The following is a 23,319-nucleotide window of genomic DNA, read 5'->3' as shown; positions in this document are numbered from 1 at the left end:
TTCGGAAAGTTCGAAGTGCTTCATCCAGACCATATTTGGAAAATAGCTTTCCCATCAATATGGCATACCATCCACATACTGCTGTGCTTCTGTCTTGAACGGCTTGGGTGTTGGTGATGATCTTACAGTCTGCATAGGCTTCTTTAAAGAAATCGCACAGTGCAGGTTCAGTGTAATCTTGCTCCATAGTGTATAGACTGCGTCCGAAACTGTCAAAAACCAGGATCACGTTTTGCTCGCGACACACGGTCAACCAATGATGTCCACCTTCCGGTGCATCGTACACCGGTAGAACGTTGTCGGTGTTGACGATACAAAAGTCTCCATTGTTCAAGGGTGGTAAGAGGTCGTAACTTGTACACCCCACGAACCCTCCAACACCATTCAATCTTCCTTTGATGTCGGCACTGCTGAGAGGGTAGTCCATTCTTGATCATAGCCTGAAAATTTTCGCGCACGTGATCACATTGAACGTCCACTCAGGATATCCTTGATGATACGAGTGATCCTGCTTTTATCCTTCAGAACCTCTTGAATGAATGATGCATCGTCCACCATCACCTTTTGTGCTCTGATCATGAAATGCTCGGGATGGATCAATTTTGCTTCAGTTGTTCTACCATACGTAGAAGTCATATCGTTGAGATCTTGAAACTTGAGCTGCGATCCTGGTACAGCTAGCACTAGGGTGGCTAGTTCATGAATCTTTCGTTCTGATCGAAGGAATCCATCGACATGTTTGTGGATTCCCACCGCACCCGCTATGGTTGCAAACGGGTACCTGGACATGTAGATGCGATTCGTCTCGTTGACCAGAGTAGTGTAGTCGTTCATCGTCTGCGTCTTCAGGGCATCCGCAGCCGCTTCCACCCGACTCCTGAACCTCAGTCGATCTTCATCGTAGAGTTGCAGCAGTTGTGATCGGCTTGTGAAATAGTTGCTCTTCAAAAAGGTTGCCGGTATATTTGTATGTCGGAGGAAACTGTCCAGGATTTGTAGGATCCATCGGTCAAATTCGTGGTCTTGTAATAGATTGAAAGGCACTGATGTTAAAGGTGCCTTTCTCTTCTTCCTGACATCTGCAACGGAATCGCGAACTTGATCGGTAGTGGAATCATAGTTGAGTATGTTGGATGCAATCACATTTCTCACAGACGGGTAACTGATGTGATCGGGATTGTTTTTGAAGTGGGTGTCATATAGACGCTTTACTCGCGGATCAGCTTGCAGTTCCAACAGGGTGGAGGTGCTCAAACTGTGATCTGGCACTTGGGAAAGAACTTTCTTGACGCTTTTCAAGTAGGTATTGTAGTTATTACCTCCTTTTTGCCGCATGAGTGGTGGTATACCGAGAACTTCCCACGAATTTACTCTCTTCTTGAGGATGTGTTGAGGATGTTTCGACATAAACTGCAAGGTTTGCAACCTTTTACGCTTGGGTATCGAGAAGGATCCCTTTCTGGACCCCACCCTCTGTATACTGCTCGGTAGCCCATTTGAGAATTTCACCGTAAGATGCTCCATTCTTATTCATGATTGGAATTTTTTTTCAATGTTTCGGCTAACTTTTCGGCTAACTTTTTGGCTAACTTTTCGGCTAACTTTTCGGCTAACTTTTCGGCTAACTTTTCGGCTAACTTTTCGGCTAACTTTTCGGCTAACTTTTCGGCTAACTTTTCGGCTAACTTTTCGGCTAACTTTTCGGCTAAACACGCACATCAACGAGGTTTTTATTCAAAAGTCACCTTTAATGCAGTGTCTTCGCAATACGTGTAGTACTGATTAGAAGAGCGATCAATGGTTAGGATAGGTCTGCGACACACCGCCAATAACTTCTCATACAATCTAAAGATAATGGATGACTTCGTGCACAGACCACCAAACAGAGTATTGAGATAACGCTTGATATTGCTTTTATCAGTGAAGCGAAATAGATACATAAAGTTTGCATTGATCTTCATGTCCTTAATGTTATCAAAGCTCTGAGAGAGAAAGAACACGTTCAACTTATGATGATGACTGTACATGGTGAAGAACTTGTAGAGACACTCTCTTTGACTGCCGTGCTTCAAACCCATCACTCTGATGTCATCAATGATCACATAGGTGTTAGGCTGGAGATCCATGTCTTCGATACACTCGGGCATGGTGCTGTAATGCTTGAAGGATTTGAGGCTTGGGAGACGATACTGATCGGCCGGCGTGTTGGAGATGACAACTATACGCTCAGGTTGCACACGTTTCAGGAGCTTGATGAGAAAGTAGGATTTACCCATGTTGCTCTGTCCCAGAAACAATACGTTTTGACCCCAGGATTTCAGAGCAGGAATGATTTCCGTGAACCAATCCTTAGACTCGAACTGAAGACCAGGAATGTGCAGCCCGTGTCGAGCAGTGGCCGTGGTCGGAACATCGTCGTTCCTTACGGGACTAGTCTTTTTCTTCCTCCCGATTTCCTGTCCAAGGAGCGAGATAAAGTCCATGATCAGATGTTGTAGGATGGACCGATGTGAGCGGAACTCATAGAAGACGGTCCTGCACTGTTAATGTTCTGTCGAATTTTTTGAGCAAATGGAGTTTCAGGACGGGTTAGGGATCTACGAGGTGCAGACAGGAACGATGAAGCTTCGTCGAGGGCACGATGTCCTAGTTTTTTGAACAATACCCTTCCTTGTTTCTTTATTCCTCGTGCCCTGCGGCCTTTGGAGCGAACTTGACGAGCTGGTTTCTTGGTTTTTCGAGATGCTCGTTGACGAATCTTCTTCGGTGCATGCCGACGACGACGACTTTTAGTGCGCTTCATGGCACCTGCTGAGCTTCCCTTCCTTACTCCTCTGCCGAATATTTTATCCATTACGTTGTCACCCAGTGATGCCATGGTACCCATGGCCAAGGGAGCAGCCAGGTTCGTCAGGAGTGGTATGGCCTTGGCGGCTAATCCTGGTGGAATGGCTAGACCTCCTCGGTGCATGGCAGGGTTGTAAGCTGTTTTCATTTGCGCTTCCACAATGTCTCCGGACTCTCCTCTCCCCAAAAGCATGGGAAGAAGTGTCATTCCTGCCATGGCAGCCAGGGGTCCAAGTCCACCGCGTTGCATTGCATCTTGTTTTGTTGTGGGTTCCGCCATCTGCTTTTCCATCTCATCCGGTCCAGCACCGATTAGGTTTTTCCAGAAGCTCTTTTTCCAGAAGAATCCACCGTGTTGTCGACTCGATGTTTTCAAATCACCACCGTAGACACGATGTCTGGTCTCCAGGTCACCACCTTCCATGATGCCCTTTTACTACTAGGTCGGAATTAATTCATACAACTTCGGCTTTGATACCTTCATCTTTGCTCATGGTGTACAAGTACTTGTCCATGCAGAGAAGGTTGACTTTGATCGAGGCACCATTTTCGCTAGGTCTCCTCACGGGGGCGTTTGTCACGTCGCTAAATTGATAGTCGATGGACAGATTTCCTCTCGATCTTGGATTGTCTGTGGTCCGATCCAGATTCAAGTTGATAGGCACCATAAAGTAGTGATTGCAGTAATCTGCAGCGGTGATGGGGATTTGCGTTCCATACGTCTTGCCGAAAAAGTCTTGAACCAGATTGTAGCCACGCAGGTAGGAGGATTTGTTGTAATCGTAGAAGTATTGCCCTTCAGTATTACGACTCACATCCCACTGGAACTTGAGCGGGTTGTCAAAGAGCGTCTGGTCGTTGACAGTGACACGAAGTTGACTGAGATTTGCATGAATCATGGCCAGTCTGTTCGAAGAATGCGATGCTTCACCTCCAGCCAATGCTGGCTGTGTACCATGAGTCAAATCTGTGAAGAACAGGATCATCCTGCGTGGAATGTCCGCATTGTGAAGCAGTTCCAGTGTACCAGCATCATCTGAAATGCTCTTTTGTATGAGACGAGGGCACCACGTGTGGAAATAGAGTTGTTTGGGAAGGCGTACACGATCGGTGAGATTGGGTTCCATGCGATAGGTAGTGTACACAAAGTCCAATTGGAGTAGATCGATCTCAATATCACCGACGCTCAGAGCACTGTTGGCACCACCGCCTTGATCGCTAAGCATGATGTATCTGGAAAGCTCGGATTGTGGCAGATCAAAGCGAAGCTTCACCTGTGTACCCGGGGGTAACCAAGCATCGTCCTGATTGAAAAACGGTAGGAAGGGTCTCAGCTTGTACTGAAACCGTCCAACAGCTGCACGAAGTGCATTTTCCTGAACCGTGTTGGAGAAGCCTTCGTTGGTGACAAGCTCGACGGTGGGTGCACGCCTGAGTGTGAAATCATCGACGAAATCCGGTGCTTGTGCTGCATTAGCGTTTGCAGCGTTTGTTTCGAAGGCATAGCCATGCTTACGCTTCACACCAAGTTGATAGGGCGTTAAATCCACACCTCTCAATGCTCTTTGCGGATCCAGTTTCTGTAGACCGTAGAGATCCGAGTCCACGTACTGAAGGCGTTCGCTGCTGCTTTCCATTAGACTGAGGATATGCTGAACCATTTGCATGTCGGCAACTTTACTCGATTGCGTGACCTCTGTTCCGTTGATCTCCACTCGAATGTTCTTGAACCACGAAAAGGCTGGTGACGTGGTGCACACCCATCGCGTGTAGTCTCCAGGCTGGTTATTGAGATTGTTTTTGACACTATAGCGCATTTTCACGATGAAATAGCTCTCCCCCAGAGCAATGAAATTCGGCGACGAGATGTCTAGTTCATTGTTCAGGGATGGTGGTGATCGATCTGCTGTGGAAAAGAGTCGTACTCCGCGTCTACCCTCAAGCAACGAGAGTTTCTTCTCCGTCCTGTCGAGGATGTTCTTCTGAACGATCTTCGTGTTGGTCAGGAGTCCCGTGAAGGACTCCGGAGCTTGTGGTGAGTATATCTCCTGTGCCATTCTTGCGAGTCACATTATAATAGGGGTGATTTTTTTTCAAAGATCCAATATCCAGTGTCTTGCGAAAGTCGTTCATCATCGATATCAATCGTTGATGCTCCTCGTTAGTGAGCTTCCCATCTTCAAGAGTAATGCCCAATTCCAACATGAACGAGTCTTCAGCTCTCTCCATCTGCTGCAGTTGTTCGATACACGTGATAAGTTGACGTTTGGTGTCGAGAACGTGTTTACCAATGCATGCCATGATCACGCCGATAATCGTGCTACTGATGGCGATGATTCGAATGCGATGTTCTCCAGATACGGCACCACTCCCTTGAAGAATGTTGAGAATGGTTTGAATGAGTATGAGAAAGGACAAGATTGCAGTGTTGTAAATCACGTACTTCTCCCGGCAACGCACCTTTTCGCTCTCCAATTTCTTTCGTTTTGCTATATCCTCCACCATGTCACGCACGTGACGGACACGAACATCTGGAAGATCCATCTAAGTAGTTGTGTTGGTGATCCGAAGATCAAGGTAGACGGGATATCCGGAAGTAATGTGTTCACCGGTGTTGAATTTCAACCAGAACGAAATGCTAGTCACGTTTTCGTGTGGAAGCAGCAGTCGTTTGTCTTCTTTCCCGAACACGTAGTTATTCAAACCGTTGAGGGTTTGAATAAGAAAAGTCTTCAGCACCCTCGAATCAGTATTGTCTTCGTACTCCACAGCAGGTCCAATGAGGTCGGTGTAGAGCAGGACAAGTCTTCTGCCTTTTGTCAGATCCACAGCGAACGGGAACGTGTGAGATCCCTCGATCGTGTATGGCTTGAGAATAGTGCCCACACCCAGCACCAATGCGGGTGAGTCCTTCTTCAACAAGCACCGTTTATTCCTGGGTACCGAGACACTTATGCGGCTGGTGTGACGAGAGTAGGAAAACACAATGTCTCCGTGTCCTGCTCGTTTCAGAGTGGCATTGATAATAGACACCAAATCGTCTACATCGCTGTATGTTCCCGTCTTGATGGAAAGTCTATCCTCTTCTTCTTCTTCTTCTTCTTCTACACCATGTACCACATAGAGTTTGTTCGTTGCCTCGTCTATGTTCTCAAAGTGTACTTCAAACTGAGCCGATTCAACATGCAGGACTTTATCACGCGTATCGAGCTCCTTCACATTTAGAGTAAAGTTCGGTTTGTGCAATCCCCTGCTCACGCCCGACGTGTTGTTCGCCACTGTCAATATCACAGACATTCTGGTGTTGTGATGACACTCACTATAGATAGGTTTTATTTTTCATTTTCATCTCAAGAATGTAGTGTAGCATGTGTGCTATATATTATGTACAATCAAAGTAGCACTTTCATATATCGTAGTGTGCCATGAGTTCTGTGTGGATGCGCTGGATTGTATGAGAAGATAAACTCTCTGCAAAGTGCAAATGACAGAACAACTTTGATGAAGTGCCGTTGAAGAATTGAGTACCACCAATGCTATAATTGCAATCTTCGATTCCATTGGTCCTGGAAAATGGGACAGTGTCTAAGTTGGAATGTATCAAAATGGAGTTTACGTATAGAGTGAATAGGCCTTCTGAATTCCGAGCGTAACTTATGACACACTTTGTACCCAAGAGATCCGTCATACTCGACACAGGTTTATCCTAAGCCGCCGATAATTGGCTGACTACAGACGAAACGGGTATGTTGAATGATGAATGGCCGGGACGCGTGAAGTAGTTGCCGCTTATGTGGGTGGCAGTGAACAACACGTACAAACTATCCAAGCTGAAATTTCCGACAGTATCGATATCGAATGCCTTCAATGCCATGTTTCTAGGGTCAGGTGCGTCCACTTGAATTACTTGGAACATTGCAAAAGACATGTTGTCGTGAAACAGATTGACGAATCGTTCTCTAATGGAAACTTGGCTGGGTTGTGTAATGTTGAGGTAGAAGTGATCGTCTCGGAACATGTCGATGCTGTTCACGTTGATTCTCTTGTCCTTCATGTCAACGAGATTTATCCCTCTGTATCTGTTTCTGCTCACCCTGGTGACGGATTCAAATCTGCTAGGATGAGAGTATATGTAGAGGTAGGCGTTTCTCCGAATGAGAGGTAGTAGATGAAACGGATCGGATAGATTCTGATTTGATTGCGGACCCATGGGGCCTCTGGTTCCTTGAGGACCTATGGGGCCGATGATTCCTTGGAGACCCACGGGACCTCTGTTTCCTGGAGGACCGGTTGGACCGATGGTTCCTTGGGGACCCATGGGACCTGTGGTTCCTTGATCACCTTGCACACCACGTTCACCTTGTGGGCCGTCTTGCCCATCTTCTCCTCTAGGTCCAATCTCACCTTCAGGCCCGACCAATCCACGTTCTCCACGTGGTCCAACTTCACCTCTGGGACCTTCTGGACCAGGTATTCCTTGATCACCTTTTTGACCGCGTTCACCACCTTGCCCATCAGCTCCTCTAGGTCCCGTCTCACCTTCAGGACCGATCAATCCACGTTCTCCACGTGGACCAGCTTCACCTCTTGATCCATGAAGCCGACCAAACGCCTTCCATTTCGAGCTGAATTTCTTGTACACGATGAGCGTGGTTGCATCGAGATAGAAGTCACCATTTCTCCCTACAGAGTTCAGTGGCATGCCACCTCCGCTAAGCCATCCCAATCCCCGATCACCACGAGGTCCTTTCATCTTGCGCACAGTGTCCATACCAGTTTGCAATCTCGATGATGCTTGTTGGATTTCATTCTTGACCCAACCGGCAGGGACAGCACATGTCAAAGAACTATCATCGTACGCCAAATTACAGATGGAATGCTCGTTCATGTTGAGGTTAGCATCCATGGACACGGATCCATCTGTTTTCACGTGCAGCTCATCAGCTGCTATGGCTTGATCTGTGTAGCGCGTAGATCTGTTTTCCACATCTTCCACTTTGCTCTCATCGGCTTTCACCTCTTTCAGTTTCTCCACATCATGAACCAAGGTGTTTTCGGTGTCATCGTTCCCCACAACTGATTGTATTTCGGTAATATCATTCCGCATGCTTTGCATGTGCTTGAGGGAAGTTTCCTCCCCATCACTCCTATGGAAATGCGTAGCCCAGTACGCCATCTTCACACACACACACACACACACACACACACTGTTCTAATTATGATAGGAAATATTTTCTTTCTCAAATAAATCATTATGATACTCATGTGTGCTAGTGGTAATCTAATGAAGCGATGATATGTTAGCAAGAGAGAGAGAGAGAGAGCAAGAGAGCATGAAAAAAAAAAAAAAAAAAAAAAAAAAGGTTAGGATATAAAGTCTTTCTGATCAATCAATGTGGTAAGATAGACTAAGCATTTAGCAGATTCAAGTCCAGTGAATTGTCCGGTAGGGTGTCAGGGAGAGACGCTGCCGCCGCCACCGTTGTGTCAAACGCAATGTCAGCAGTCACGTTGTCAGCAGTGCTCCACTTCTTGAGGAATGCAATCACCAGTCGAGTCAATTCAGCCTCGGGAAGGTCTTGCACGGTGTCGTGATCCCTTTCACAAAGCCGTGAGTCTACAAACATCAGGGGGATTGCCGAAAGCCATGCCTTGAATTCGCACTTCTCCCTGTTGAAAGATATAGTGGAAGGATGCAGATAGAGCTGACACTCTTCGTTCATCGGGAAGTTGGGCACACCCTTGGTTGGCTTGAGATACAAAGCAGTCACACTCTTCCCTTGGTACATTGCAGGGAAGATGTTACTCCGTATCCTGTTGATATGTGGAGATCTCACGGCACGTCTCAAAGGTGTTGAGGTCTTCAGGAAGAATTGAATGAGATCGTCTTGTGAAGCCTGGACGTACAGCTTAAGTTGACCAAAGCGTCCTTCACATACCGTGCCATTGACAAGCATGCCCGGTAAATCACCGCGCGTATAGTAGAAATCGGTGCCAGGAGCAACATGATAGTCGTGGGCGGTCTTGCTGTACATTGCTTGAACACACTCTGCTGCCCCATCCGTAATAATGGTGGCGACACCTGGTAGTATGGTAGGACGAGGAGATGGCATCTTGATCTTAGGCAGAGGCTCCAGGTTCGGATTACGGCTAGCACGTCGCTTGTAGAGACCGGGTTTCTTTATCGTCTTGATAGCGAACGGGTCAATACCCAAACAGTCCACAACATCTTCACCAGCAACAACAGCATCAGTGGCCATCATGATATCAGTCACGAGAGATCCAGAGAGATCCAGAGGGAGAGAGAGAGAGAAGGCTTGAGCAACGAAACAACAAAGGCAGTTGTGAGTGAATGGAGGACTGTGCTTGCACATATATACCCTTTTGACCACCGCCGAGTTTGAAATAACATCCTATGGGAGGTGACGACCTTGGAGAACACGGTGAAATTGATCAAGAATCAACCAATCAGAGGACACGGTGAGCAGATGATAAGATTTAACCAATCACAGCACGACTTGCACTTGACCTGTCGGAACATGTCTCGGTCATGACTGAACGTGTCTCGACCATGTCTCAGAACAGGTTCCCGAGAGTGTAAATCTCCAACGCATTGCTAACATTGATGACGTACTGCAGTCTTGGTAAATTGATAGAGTATGTTGGCAAGATCAGGTGGGAGAGAGGTCACGTGATCTACTAAATATTCCAGACTGTAGTCATGCCAACAATAGGCATCTATTAGAAGATGCATCATGGACAGGTCTGCAGGTGACATCAAGGACAAATTAACTTTCAGAGTGTTCAGCTGTCTAGCGGACAGAGGACCCTTGATGTGTTCCATGAGATGTAGAAGAAACATCAGTGGAAAACATGATGGAAGAGGTTGTGTAATGCGGCTGCTTCTCAACCATGATACATTACTGCGCGGTAAAGAAGAACGCAGTGTGCGCACTGCATCATGATCCTCATGAAGTATACACGATAATGCTATTGCATAGTTCATGCTTTTATAGCTGCTGGACTTCTTCATTGCTTGCAGTGCCTCTTGAACAGGGTGAAACTGTGTATGCGGTAAAGTGAAGTCGATCTTGTTGAGAAAATGTACAAGATGACGATTCACACCTTGAATGCGATCGGAATCCGTGTAGGTCTTTATGCTAGTACAACGCTCTCTCCACTTTACCTCGGGCATGTAAATGTCCGCCATTACCAATCCACACTGAGAACAAACTCTATGACCAGCATGCTCAACTTGTTCTTCACGATGATAACACACTTCTTCACTTTCCTCTATCTCCTTCTTCTTCTTCTTCTTCTTTTCCTCCAGCGCACATTGCTTCTTTGAACGAACATAAGCATACAGGATTTCAAATTCAGAATCCATTTTCACTACACCACAACAACTTGAAACTGACTGGATCATCATTCAAGAACACACCTTTTATACTTACATAATCATGACACCATATTACCTTATTGTTTAGGGTAGAGCATAACACCCCAATACATATTTTCAATAATACCCCTTTTTTTGAGGTAGGGGCACCCCCCTGGAACATATTTTTATCCGCAAAAAAACCGGGCCAAAAATAATTTTCACCGCAAAAATGGGGTACTATTAGTACCCCATTTTTCAATAATACCCCATTTTTTGGGACCAGGGCGCCCCCTGGCACAGAACCCGCTCGTTACTTCCTACTCACCATGAAAAAGACCCACATTTCTCTAAAGAACTCACCCAGGGCTGCTGAAAGCTGAAAAAGAACTTATCTAGAAGTTTGGTGCTTTTTACCCGTGAATCTTCACTTTGCGACTAAACTATCCACAGCAGTGCCAAATTTTCTGGGTCACTGAATGCGGGTGCCAGCGCACTACAAGCAAACCAAAAATGAAACCAATGCGACCACTGAAATTACAGCTGGGTCATCCTCATCTCGTCGTGTAGCTGGACATAGAAAATATCACCACTGAAATTGCAGCTGGGTCATGTTATAGAGAGGTACGTTGAAATTGAAAGGTCAGCACAAATGGTCAAAATCCGACATTTTCTCACCTTTCTGCCCGTTCACAGCTCAGAAAATGACAATGACCATCCTCATCTCGTTGTGTCGCTGGACATAGAAAATAGCACCATGAAAAAGAGCCACATTTCTCTAAAGAACTCGCCCAGGGCTGCTGAAAGCTGAAAAAGAACCTATCTAGAAGTTTGGGGCTTTTTACCCGTGAATCTTCACTTTGCGACTAAACTATCCACAGCAGTGCCAAATTTTCTGGGTCACTGAATGCGGGTGCCAGCGCCCTACAAGCAAACCAAAAATCAAACCAATGCGACCACTGAAATTACAGCTGGGTCATGTTATAGAGAGGTACGTTGAAATTGAAAGGTCAGCACAAATGGTCAAAATCCGACATTTTCTCACCTTTCTGCCCGTTCGCAGCTCAGAAAATGACAATGACCATCCTCATCTCGTTGTGTAGCTGGACATAGAAAATAGCACCATGAAAAAAAGCCAAATTTCTCTAAAGAACTCACCCAGGGCTGCTGAAAGCTGAAAAAGAACTTATCTAGAAGTTTGGGGCTTTTTACCCGTGAATCTTCACTTTGCGACTAAACTATCCACCGCAGTGCCAAATTTTCTCGGTCACTGAATGCGGGTGCCAGCGCCCTACAAGCATACCAAAAATGAAACCAATGCGACCACTGAAATTGCAGCTGGGTCATGTTATAGAGAGGTACGTTGAAATTGAAAGGTCAGCACAAATGGTCAAAATCCGACATTTTCTCATCTTTCTGCCCGTTCGCAGCTCAGAAAATGACAATGACCATCCTCATCTCGTTGTGTAGCTGGACATAGAAAATAGCACCATGAAAAAGACCCACATTTCTCTAAAGAACTCACCCAGGGCTGCTGAAAGCTGAAAAAGAACTTATCTAGAAGTTTGGTGCTTTTTACATGTGAATCTTCACTTTGCGACTAAACTATCCACAGCAGTGCCAAATTTTCTGGGTCACTGAATGCGGGTGCCAGCGCCCTACAAGCAAACCAAAAATGAAACCAATGCGACCACTGAAATTACAGCTGGGTCATGTTATAGAGAGGTACGTTGAAATTGAAAGGTCAGCACAAATGGTCAAAATCCGACATTTTCTCACCTTTCTGCCTGTTCGCAGCTCAGAAAATGACAATGACCATCCTCATCTCGTCGTGTAGCTGGACATAGAAAATAGCACCATGAAAAAGAGCCACATGTCTCTAAAGAACTCACCCAGGGCTGCTGAAAGCTGAAAAAGAACTTATCTAGAAGTTTGGGGCTTTTTACCCGTGAATCTTCACTTTGCGACTAAACTATCCACAGCAGTGCCAAATTTTGTGGGTCACTGAATGCGGGTGCCAGCGCCCTACAAGCACACCAAAAATGAAACCAATGCGACCACTGAAATTGCAGCTGGGTCATGTTATAGAGAGGTACGTTGAAATTTAAAGGTCAGCACAAATGGTCAAAATCCGACATTTTCTCACCTTTCTGCCCGTTCACAGCTCAGAAAATGACAATGACCATCCTCATCTCGTTGTGTAGCTGGACATAGAAAATAGCACCATGAAAAAGAGCCACATTTCTCTAAAGAACTCGCCCAGGGCTGCTGAAAGCTGAAAAAGAACCTATCTAGAAGTTTGGGGCTTTTTACCCGTGAATCTTCACTTTGCGACTAAACTATCCACAGCAGTGCCAAATTTTCTGGGTCACTGAATGCGGGTGCCAGCGCCCTACAAGCAAACCAAAAATCAAACCAATGCGACCACTGAAATTACAGCTGGGTCATGTTATAGAGAGGTACGTTGAAATTGAAAGGTCAGCACAAATGGTCAAAATCCGACATTTTCTCACCTTTCTGCCCGTTCGCAGCTCAGAAAATGACAATGACCATCCTCATCTCGTTGTGTAGCTGGACATAGAAAAAAGCACCATGAAAAAGAGCCACATTTCTCTAAAGAACTCACCCAGGGCTGCTGAAAGCTGAAAAAGAACCTATCTAGAAGTTTGGGGCTTTTTACCCGTGAGTCTTCACTTTGCGACTAAACTATTCACAGCAGTGCCGAATTTTCTGGGTCACTGAATGCGGGTGCCAGCGCCCTACAAGCAAACCAAAAATGAAACCAATGCGACCACTGAAATTACAGCTGGGCCATGTTATAGAGAGGTACGTTGAAATTGAAAGGTCAGCACAAATGGTCAAAATCAGACATTTTCTCACCTTTCTGCCCGTTCGCAGCTCAGAAAATGACAATGACCATCCTCATCTCGTTCTGTAGCTCGACATAGACAAGAGCACCAAGAAAAAGACCCACATTTCTCTAAAGAACTCGCCCAGGGCTGCTGAAAGCTGAAAAAGAACTTATCTAGAAGTTTGGTGCTTTTTACCCGTGAATCTTCACTTTGCGACTAAACTATCCACAGCAGTGCCAAATTTTCTGGGTCACTGAATGCGGGTGCCAGCGCCCTACAAGCACACCAAAAATGAAACCAATGCGACCACTGAAATTGCAGCTGGGTCATGTTATAGAGAGGTACGTTGAAATTGAAAGGTCAGCACAAATGGTCAAAATCCGACATTTTCTCACCTTTCTGCCTGTTGGCAGCTCAGAAAATGACAATGACCATCCTCATCTCGTTGTGTAGCTGGACATAGAAAATACCACCATGAAAAAGAGCCACATTTCTCTAAAGAACTCACCCAGGGCTGCTGAAAGCTGAAAAAGAACCTATCTAGAAGTTTGGGGCTTTTTACCCGTGAATCTTCACTTTGCGACTAAACTATCCACAGCAGTGCCAAATTTTCTGGGTCACTGAATGCGGGTGCCAGCGCCCTACAAGCAAACCAAAAATCAAACCAATGCGACCACTGAAATTACAGCTGGGTCATGTTATAGAGAGGTACGTTGAAATTGAAAGGTCAGCACAAATGGTCAAAATCCGACGTTTTCTCACCTTTCTGCCCGTTCGCAGCTCAGAAAATGACAATGACCATCCTCATCTCGTTGTGTAGCTGGACATAGACAAGAGCACGAAGAAAAAGACCCACATTTCTCTAAAGAACTCACCCAGGGCTGCTGAAAGCTGAAAAAGAACCTATCTAGAAGTTTGGGGCTTTTTACCCGTGAATCTTCACTTTGCGACTAAACTATTCACAGCAGTGCCAAATTTTCTGGGTCACTGAATGCGGGTGCCAGCGCCCTAAAAGCAAACCAAAAATCAAACCAATGCGACCACTGAAATTACAGCTGGGTCATGTTATAGAGAGGTACGTTGAAATTGAAAGGTCAGCACAAATGGTCAAAATCCGACATTTTCTCATCTTTCTGCCCGTTCGCAGCTCAGAAAATGACAATGACCATCCTCATCTCGTTGTGTAGCTGGACATAGAAAATAGCACCATGAAAAAGACCCACATTTCTCTAAAGAACTCACCCAGGGCTGCTGAAAGCTGAAAAAGAACTTATCTAGAAGTTTGGTGCTTTTTACCCGTGAATCTTCACTTTGCGACTAAACTATCCACAGCAGTGCCAAATTTTCTGGGTCACTGAATGCGGGTGCCAGCGCCCTACAAGCAAACCAAAAATGAAACCAATGCGACCACTAAAATTACAGCTGGGTCATGTTATAGAGAGGTACGTTGAAATTGAAAGGTCAGCACAAATGGTCAAAATCCGACATTTTCTCACCTTTCTGCCCGTTCGCAGCTCAGAAAATGACAATGACCATCCTCATCTCGTTGTGTAGCTGGACATAGAAAATAGCACCATGAAAAAGAGCCACATGTCTCTAAAGAACTCACCCAGGGCTGCTGAAAGCCGAAAAAGAACTTATCTAGAAGTTTGGGGCTTTTTACCCGTGAATCTTCACTTTGCGACTAAACTATCCACAGCAGTGCCAAATTTTGTGGGTCACTGAATGCGGGTGCCAGCGCCCTACAAGCACACCAAAAATGAAACCAATGCGACCACTGAAATTGCAGCTGGGTCATGTTATAGAGAGGTACGTTGAAATTGAAAGGTCAGCACAAATGGTCAAAATCCGACATTTTCTCACCTTTCTGCCCGTTCGCAGCTCAGAAAATGACAATGACCATCCTCATCTCGTTGTGTAGCTGGACATAGAAAATAGCACCATGAAAAAGAGCCACATTTCTCTAAAGAACTCGCCCAGGGCTGCTGAAAGCTGAAAAAGAACCTATCTAGAAGTTTGGGGCTTTTTACCCGTGAATCTTCACTTTGCGACTAAACTATTCACAGCAGTGCCAAATTTTCTGGGTCACTGAATGCGGGTGCCAGCGCCCTAAAAGCAAACCAAAAATCAAACCAATGCGACCACTGAAATTACAGCTGGGTCATGTTATAGAGAGGTACGTTGAAATTGAAAGGTCAGCACAAATGGTCAAAATCCGACATTTTCTCATCTTTCTGCCCGTTCGCAGCTCAGAAAATGACAATGACCATCCTCATCTCGTTGTGTAGCTGGACATAGAAAATAGCACCATGAAAAAGACCCACATTTCTCTAAAGAACTCACCCAGGGCTGCTGAAAGCTGAAAAAGAACTTATCTAGAAGTTTGGTGCTTTTTACCCGTGAATCTTCACTTTGCGACTAAACTATCCACAGCAGTGCCAAATTTTCTGGGTCACTGAATGCGGGTGCCAGCGCCCTACAAGCAAACCAAAAATCAAACCAATGCGACCACTGAAATTACAGCTGGGTCATGTTATAGAGAGGTACGTTGAAATTGAAAGGTCAGCACAAATGGTCAAAATCCGACATTTTCTCGACTTTCTGCCTGTTCGCAGCTCAGAAAATGACAATGACCATCCTCATCTCGTTGTGTAGCTGGACATAGAAAATAGCACCATGAAAAAGAGCCACATGTCTCTAAAGAACTCACCCAGGGCTGCTGAAAGCTGAAAAAGAACTTATCTAGAAGTTTGGGGCTTTTTACCCGTGAATCTTCACTTTGCGACTAAACTATCCACAGCAGTGCCAAATTTTGTGGGTCACTGAATGCGGGTGCCAGCGCCCTACAAGCACACCAAAATTGAAACCAATGCGACCACTGAAATTGCAGCTGGGTCATGTTATAGAGAGGTACGTTGAAATTGAAAGGTCAGCACAAATGGTCAAAATCCGACATTTTCTCACCTTTCTGCCCGTTCGCAGCTCAGAAAATGACAATGACCATCCTCATCTCGTTGTGTAGCTGGACATAGAAAATAGCACCATGAAAAAGAGCCACATTTCTCTAAAGAACTCACCCAGGGCTGCTGAAAGCTGAAAAAGAACTTATCTAGAAGTTTGGTGCTTTTTACCCGTGAATCTTCACTTTGCGACTAAACTATCCACAGCAGTGCCAAATTTTCTGGGTCACTGAATGCGGGTGCCAGCGCCCTACAAGCATACAAAAAATGAAACCAATGCGACCACTGAAATTGCAGCTGGGTCATGTTATAGAGAGGTACGTTGAAATTGAAAGGTCAGCACAAATGGTCAAAATCCGACATTTTCTCACCTTTCTGCCCGTTCGCAGCTCAGAAAATGACAATGACGATCCTCATCTCGTTGTGTAGCTGGACATAGAAAATAGCACCATGAAAAAGAGCCACATGTCTGTAAAGAACTCGCCCAGGGCTGCTGAAAGCTGAAAAAGAACTTATCTAGAAGTTTGGGGCTTTTTACCCGTGAATCTTCACTTTGCGACTAAACTATCCACAGCAGTGCCAAATTTTGTGGGTCACTGAATGCGGGTGCCAGCGCCCTACAAGCACACCAAAAATGAAACCAATGCGACCACTGAAATTGCAGCTGGGTCATGTTATAGAGAGGTACGTTGAAATTGAAAGGTCAGCACAAATGGTCAAAATCCGACATTTTCTCACCTTTCTGCCCGTTCGCAGCTCAGAAAATGACAATGACCATCCTCATCTCGTTGTGTAGCTGGACATAGAAAATAGCACCATGAAAAAGAGCCACATTTCTCTAAAGAACTCGCCCAGGGCTGCTGAAAGCTGAAAAAGAACCTATCTAGAAGTTTGGGGCTTTTTACCCGTGAATCTTCACTTTGCGACTAAACTATTCACAGCAGTGCCAAATTTTCTGGGTCACTGAATGCGGGTGCCAGCGCCCTACAAGCAAACCAAAAATCAAACCAATGCGACCACTGAAATTACAGCTGGGTCATGTTATAGAGAGGTACGTTGAAATTGAAAGGTCAGCACAAATGGTCAAAATCCGACATTTTCTCACCTTTCTGCCCGTTCGCAGCTCAGAAAATGACAATGACCATCCTCATCTCGTTGTGTAGCTGGACATAGAAAATAGCACCATGAAAAAGAGCCACATTTCTCTAAAGAACTCACCCAGGGCTGCTGAAAGCTGAAAAAGAACTTATCTAGAAGTTTGGGGCTTTTTACCCGTGAATCTTCACTTTGCGACTAAACTATCCACAGCAGTGTCAAATTTTCTGGGTCACTGAATGCGGGTGCCAGCGCCCTACAAGCACACCAAAAATGAAACCAATGCGACCACTGAAATTGCAGCTGGGTCATGTTATAGAGAGGTACGTTGAAATTGAAAGGTCAGCACAAATGGTCAAAATCCGACATTTTCTCACCTTTCTGCCTGTTGGCAGCTCAGAAAATGACAATGACCATCCTCATCTCGTTGTGTAGCTGGACATAGAAAATAGCACCACTAAAAAGAGCCACATTTCTCTAAAGAACTCACCCAGGGCTGCTGAAAGCTGAAAAAGAACCTATCTAGAAGTTTGGGGCTTTTTACACGTGAATCTTCACTTTGCGACTAAACTATCCACAGCAGTGCCAAATTTTGTGGGTCACTGAATGCGGGTGCCAGCGCCCTACAAGCACACCAAAAATCAAACCAATGCGACCACTGAAATTACAGCTGGGTCATGTTATAGAGAGGTACGTTGAAATTGAAAGGTCAGCACAAATGGTCAAAATCCGACATTTTCTCACCTTTCTGCCCGTTCGCAGCTCAGAAAATGACAATGACCATCCCCATCTCGTTGTGTAGCTGGACATAGACAAGAGCACGAAGAAAAAGACCCACATTTCTCTAAAGAACTCACCCAGGGCTGCTGAAAGCTGAAAAAGAACCTATCTAGAAGTTTGGGGCTTTTTACCCGTGAATCTTCACTTTGCGACTAAACTATTCACAGCAGTGCCAAATTTTCTGGGTCACTGAATGCGGGTGCCAGCGCCCTAAAAGCAAACCAAAAATCAAACCAATGCGACCACTGAAATTACAGCTGGGTCATGTTATAGAGAGGTACGTTGAAATTGAAAGGTCAGCACAAATGGTCAAAATCCGACATTTTCTCACCTTTCTGCCCGTTCGCAGCTCAGAAAATGACAATGACGATCCTCATCTCGTTGTGTAGCTGGACATAGAAAATAGCACCATGAAAAAGAGCCACATGTCTCTAAAGAACTCACCCAGGGCTGCTGAAAGCTGAAAAAGAACTTATCTAGAAGTTTGGGGCTTTTTACCCGTGAATCTTCACTTTGCGACTAAACTATCCACAGCAGTGCCAAATTTTGTGGGTCACTGAATGCGGGTGCCAGCGCCCTACAAGCACACCAAAAATGAAACCAATGCGACCACTGAAATTGCAGCTGGGTCATGTTATAGAGAGGTACGTTGAAATTGAAAGGTCAGCACAAATGGTCAAAATCCGACATTTTCTCACCTTTCTTCCTGTTGGCAGCTCAGAAAATGACAATGACCATCCTCATCTCGTTGTGTAGCTGGACATAGAAAATAGCACCACTAAAAAGAGCCACATTTCTCTAAAGAACTCACCCAGGGCTGCTGAAAGCTGAAAAAGAACCTATCTAGAAGTTTGGGGCTTTTTACACGTGAATCTTCACTTTGCGACTAAACTATTCACAGCAGTGCCAAATTTTCTGGGTCACTGAATGCGGGTGCCAGCGCCCTACAAGCAAACCAAAAATGAAACCAATGCGACCACTGAAATTACAGCTGGGTCATGTTATAGAGGTACGTTGAAATTGAAAGGTCAGCACAAATGGTCAAAATCCGACATTTTCTCACCTTTCTGCCCGTTCGCAGCTCAGAAAATGACAATGACCATCCTCATCTCGTTGTGTAGCTGGACATAGACAAGAGCACGAAGAAAAAGACCCACATTTCTCTAAAGAACTCACCCAGGGCTGCTGAAAGCTGAAAAAGAACCTATCTAGAAGTTTAGGGCTTTTTACCCGTGAATCTTCACTTTGCGACTAAACTATTCACAGCAGTGCCAAATTTTCTGGGTCACTGAATGCGGGTGCCAGCGCCCTAAAAGCAAACCAAAAATGAAACCAATGCGACCACTGAAATTACAGCTGGGTCATGTTATAGAGAGGTACGTTGAAATTGAAAGGTCAGCACAAATGGTCAAAATCCGACATTTTCTCATCTTTCTGCCTGTTCGCAGCTCAGAAAATGACAATGACCATCCTCATCTCGTTGTGTAGCTGGACATAGAAAATAGCACCATGAAAAAGAGCCACATTTCTCTAAAGAACTCACCCAGGGCTGCTGAAAGCTGAAAAAGAACTTATCTAGAAGTTTGGTGCTTTTTACCCGTGAATCTTCACTTTGCGACTAAACTATCCACAGCAGTGCCAAATTTTCTGGGTCACTGAATGCGGGTGCCAGCGCCCTACAAGCACACCAAAAATGAAACCAATGCGACCACTGAAATTGCAGCTGGGTCATGTTATAGAGAGGTACGTTGAAATTGAAAGGTCAGCACAAATGGTCAAAATCCGACATTTTCTCACCTTTCTGCCCGTTCGCAGCTCAGAAAATGACAATGACCATCCTCATCTCGTTGTGTAGCTGGACATAGAAAATAGCACCATGAAAAAGAGCCACATTTCTCTAAAGAACTCGCCCAGGGCTGCTGAAAGCTGAAAAAGAACCTATCTAGAAGTTTGGGGCTTTTTACCCGTGAATCTTCACTTTGCGACTAAACTATCCACAGCAGTGCCAAATTTTGTGGGTCACTGAATGCGGGTGCCAGCGCCCTACAAGCAAACCAAAAATGAAACCAATGCGACCACTGAAATTACAGCTGGGTCATGTTATAGAGAGGTACGTTGAAATTGAAAGGTCAGCACAAATGGTCAAAATCCGACATTTTCTCACCTTTCTGCCCGTTCGCAGCTCAGAAAATGACAATGACCATCCTCATCTCGTTGTGTAGCTGGACATAGACTAGAGCACGAAGAAAAAGACCCACATTTCTCTAAAGAACTCACCCAGGGCTGCTGAAAGCTGAAAAAGAACCTATCTAGAAGTTTGGGGCTTTTTACCCGTGAATCTTCACTTTGCGACTAAACTATTCACAGCAGTGCCAAATTTTCTGGGTCACTGAATGCGGGTGCCAGCGCCCTAAAAGCAAACCAAAAATCAAACCAATGCGACCACTGAAATTACAGCTGGGTCATGTTATAGAGAGGTACGTTGAAATTGAAAGGTCAGCACAAATGGTCAAAATCCGACATTTTCTCACCTTTCTGCCCGTTTAAAGCTCAGAAAATGACAATGACCATCCTCATCTCGTTGTGTAGCTTGACATAGAAAATAGCACCATGAAAAAGAGCCACATTTCTCTAAAGAACTCACCCAGGGCTGCTGAAAGCTGAAAAAGAACTTATCTAGAAGTTTGGTGCTTTTTACCCGTGAATCTTCACTTTGCGACTAAACTATCCACAGCAGTGCCAAATTTTCTGGGTCACTGAATGCGGGTGCCAGCGCCCTACAAGCACACCAAAAATGAAACCAATGCGACCACTGAAATTGCAGCTGGGTCATGTTATAGAGAGGTACGTTGAAATTGAAAGGTCAGCACAAATGGTCAAAATCCGACATTTTCTCACCTTTCTGCCCGTTCGCAGCTCAGAAAATGACAATGACCATCCTCATCTCGTTGTGTAGCTGGACATAGAAAATAGCACCATGAAAAAGAGCCACATTTCTCTAAAGAACTCGCCCAGGGCTGCTGAAAGCTGAAAAAGAACCTATCTAGAAGTTTGGGGCTTTTTACCCGTGAGTCTTCACTTTGCGACTAAACTATCCACAGCAGTGCCAAATTTTCTGGGTCACTGAATGCGGGTGCCAGCGCCCTACAAGCAAACCAAAAATGAAACCAATGCGACCACTGAAATTACAGCTGGGTCATGTTATAGAGAGGTACGTTGAAATTGAAAGGTCAGCACAAATGGTCAAAATCCGACATTTTCTCACCTTTCTGCCCGTTCGCAGCTCAGAAAATGACAATGACCATCCTCATCTCGTTGTGTAGCTGGACATAGACTAGAGCACGAAGAAAAAGACCCACATTTCTCTAAAGAACTCACCCAGGGCTGCTGAAAGCTGAAAAAGAACCTATCTAGAAGTTTGGGGCTTTTTACCCGTGAATCTTCACTTTGCGACTAAACTATTCACAGCAGTGCCAAATTTTCTGGGTCACTGAACGCGGGTGCCAGCGCCCTGCAAGCAAACCAAAAATCAAACCAATGCGACCACTGAAATTACAGCTGGGTCATGTTATAGAGAGGTACGTTGAAATTGAAAGGTCAGCACAAATGGTCAAAATCCGACATTTTCTCACCTTTCTGCCCGTTTAAAGCTCAGAAAATGACAATGACCATCCTCATCTCGTTGTGTAGCTTGACATAGAAAATAGCACCATGAAAAAGAGCCACATTTCTCTAAAGAACTCACCCAGGGCTGCTGAAAGCTGAAAAAGAACTTATCTAGAAGTTTGGTGCTTTTTACCCGTGAATCTTCACTTTGCGACTAAACTATCCACAGCAGTGCCAAATTTTCTGGGTCACTGAATGCGGGTGCCAGCGCCCTACAAGCACACCAAAAATGAAACCAATGCGACCACTGAAATTGCAGCTGGGTCATGTTATAGAGAGGTACGTTGAAATTGAAAGGTCAGCACAAATGGTCAAAATCCGACATTTTCTCACCTTTCTGCCCGTTCGCAGCTCAGAAAATGACAATGACCATCCTCATCTCGTTGTGTAGCTGGACATAGAAAATAGCACCATGAAAAAGAGCCACATTTCTCTAAAGAACTCACCCAGGGCTGCTGAAAGCTGAAAAAGAACCTATCTAGAAGTTTGGGGCTTTTTACCCGTGAATCTTCACTTTGCGATTAAAGTATTCACAGCAGTACCAAATTTTCTGGGTCACTGAATGCGGGTGCCAGCGCCCTACAAGCAAACCAAAAATGAAACCAATGCGACCACTGAAATTACAGCTGGGTCATGTTATAGAGAGGTACGTTGAAATTGAAAGGTCAGCACAAATGGTCAAAATCCGACATTTTCTCACCTTTCTGCCTGTTGGCAGCTCAGAAAATGACAATGACCATCCTCATCTCGTTGTGTAGCTGGACATAGAAAATAGCACCAATAAAAAGAGCCACATTTCTCTAAAGAACTCACCCAGGGCTGCTGAAAGCTGAAAAAGAACCTATCTAGAAGTTTGGGGCTTTTTACACGTGAATCTTCACTTTGCGACTAAACTATCCACAGCAGTGCCAAATTTTCTAGGTCACTGAATGCGGGTGCCAGCGCCCTACAAGCAAACCAAAAATGAAACCAATGCGACCACTGAAATTACAGCTGGGTCATGTTATAGAGAGGTACGTTAAAATTGAAAGGTCAGCACAAATGGTCAAAATCCGACATTTTCTCACCTTTCTGCCCGTTCGCAGCTCAGAAAATGACAATGACCATCCTCATCTCGTTGTGTAGCTTTGACATAGACAAGAGCACGAAGAAAAAGACCCACATTTCTCTAAAGAACTCACCCAGGGCTGCTGAAAGCTGAAAAAGAACCTATCTAGAAGTTTAGGGGTTTTTACCCGTGAATCTTCACTTTGCGACTAAACTATTCACAGCAGTGCCAAATTTTCTGGGTCACTGAATGCGGGTGCCAGCGCCCTAAAAGCAAACCAAAAATCAAACCAATGCGACCACTGAAATTACAGCTGGGTCATGTTATAGAGAGGTACGTTGAAATTGAAAGGTCAGCACAAATGGTCAAAATCCGACATTTTCTCATCTTTCTGCCCGTTCGCAGCTCAGAAAATGACAATGACCATCCTCATCTCGTTGTGTAGCTGGACATAGAAAATAGCACCATGAAAAAGAGCCACATTTCTCTAAAGAACTCACCCAGGGCTGCTGAAAGCTGAAAAAGAACTTATCTAGAAGTTTGGTGCTTTTTACCCGTGAATCTTCACTTTGCGACTAAACTATCCACAGCAGTGCCAAATTTTGTGGGTCACTGAATGCGGGTGCCAGCGCCCTACAAGCACACCAAAAATGAAACCAATGCGACCACTGAAATTGCAGCTGGGTCATGTTA

General features: G+C 45.1%; 1 long non-coding RNA gene across 1 annotated transcript in view; it reads right to left on the bottom strand.

The window, feature by feature from the left end:
- Window positions 1-23,319, bottom strand: part of LOC135823274 (uncharacterized) — a 311,228-nt gene that overhangs the window by 207,850 nt on the left and 80,059 nt on the right. The window contains exon 4 of the long non-coding RNA XR_010554645.1: window positions 22,646-22,703. This is a non-coding gene — a long non-coding RNA (uncharacterized LOC135823274). The remainder of the gene's footprint in view (window positions 1-22,645; window positions 22,704-23,319) is intronic.

The sequence above is a fragment of the Sycon ciliatum genome, chromosome 8, assembly GCF_964019385.1.
Source record: "Sycon ciliatum chromosome 8, ocSycCili1.1, whole genome shotgun sequence".
Lineage (NCBI taxonomy): Eukaryota > Metazoa > Porifera > Calcarea > Leucosolenida > Sycettidae > Sycon > Sycon ciliatum.
The sequence above is the reverse complement of the archived record's forward strand: the minus strand, read 5'-3'. Positions and strand labels throughout refer to the sequence as shown.